Below are 1,319 nucleotides of genomic sequence, written 5' to 3' on the forward strand. Positions count from 1 at the left end.
GGAAAACTGGGCAGAGATAGGTCAAGTGATTTCCCCAAGGTTGTATGTCTAGTAAGTGGAAGAGCTGAGAACTGAACCTCACAGGCAAAGGAATACCCTGTCCTCCATATCGCAAGAATTAAACGCCTCTGCCCTTTCTCATTCTTAATTGCTCATACAGGATTCTCTTGTTTACTTCCTATGAAAACCCTCCTGTAAAAAAGTTGTATTTCCTTTTCTTTGAGAAGGTTCTGCTGCATTAATGGATGTTCTCCCTACTGCAAAAGGCTGAAAATTTTTTACATTATGCTTCACTTGGTGCACTTTCTTTCACATGCTTTGAAGAGGAATTTCATTAAAGGCTAATCAGCCTTTTGTTCTGTTTCTGTAAATACGCTTGCTGCATGTAAGAGCTCACTTGCAGAGCTCACTTGTACCTTATCCTACTTGTCTAGGCAATGACTATAACTACTTGTATTCCTTAGCAGCTCCCTGCTTCCTGTAACAATTTGTAACCATCAGTACTCCGGCCCTTCCTCCTGTTACTACTTGCAACCATAGCAACTCCCACCGTTTTCTAACGGTCTGAGTTCAAATCAACCAATCAGCTTATGTAAAAATCCTGTATATAAGGAATGTTGCAACTGAGTTCGGGGCCCAGATTCTTCAGAGCACTAGATCCTCTGGGACGTAATAAATGTGAGTTCTCTTTCTCCTTGGTTTTTCGCTGGTATGATTTTGGAGCTTTTCCATAACAGCTCTATGGAAAGCTTGTCTACCTCATAATTCTAGATCACTGGTTCTGAGACCAGGGAACTTGTTAAAGAAACCAACATTTTCAATCCTATTCTGCACATATTGAATTGCCAATTTCGCAGGCAGTGCTCTTCAATCCCTTTTTAACAAGACCTCTAGATAATTCCAATGCACTTTAAAGGCAGAGAACCACTGCGCAAGAAGTTTTTTCCATCGGTAAGTGAATGTGGTCTGCAAACCTCGGCGTAATCCACTGGAACGCCTGGCTGGCCAGTGCGGAACATATTCAGGCGGCACTAGGACCGCGGCGGCGCGGGCCTTGCAGCTGCCGCCGACGCTCGGGGCGGGGCCCAGCTGTTCGGGAGCCCGGGTCTTGCAGCTCGACCCGCCCCTGAAGGCGGATCGGAGTTGACTTAAACTCTGGGGCCCGGGAGGCTGGCCGGACCTCCTCTCGTACCCTGCCTTGATACTTCGCCTGTCGGTGAGTGTGGCAGTTGGTACCCGGCTGCACCGCGCTCGCCTTCTGGGATCTCCGGCGGGCGGTGGGCACCTGGAGCCCGGGCGCCCGCGGGCAGGGGCAGGGC

At 48.8% G+C, this 1,319-nt stretch overlaps 1 protein-coding gene across 8 annotated transcripts in view; it reads left to right on the plus strand.

Annotated features, from left to right (window-relative positions):
• Window positions 1-1,094: 1,094 nt before the first annotated feature.
• KIAA1551 (KIAA1551 ortholog) overlaps window positions 1,095-1,319 on the plus strand; it is a 23,860-nt gene continuing 23,635 nt past the window's right edge. For 4 of the 8 annotated variants that reach the window (XM_015590046.2, XM_025047393.1, XM_025047392.1 and 1 more), the window contains exon 1: window positions 1,104-1,216. The gene's annotated coding sequence lies outside the window, so the exon portion shown is untranslated. Of the gene's footprint in view, window positions 1,217-1,319 lie in introns of all 8 variants that reach the window. The other 4 variants (XM_006912723.3, XM_006912725.3, XM_015590048.2 and 1 more) reach the window with 2 other exon arrangements.

Source organism: Pteropus alecto, unplaced genomic scaffold (assembly GCF_000325575.1).
Source record: "Pteropus alecto unplaced genomic scaffold, ASM32557v1 scaffold103, whole genome shotgun sequence".
Classification (NCBI taxonomy): Eukaryota; Metazoa; Chordata; class Mammalia; order Chiroptera; family Pteropodidae; genus Pteropus; species Pteropus alecto.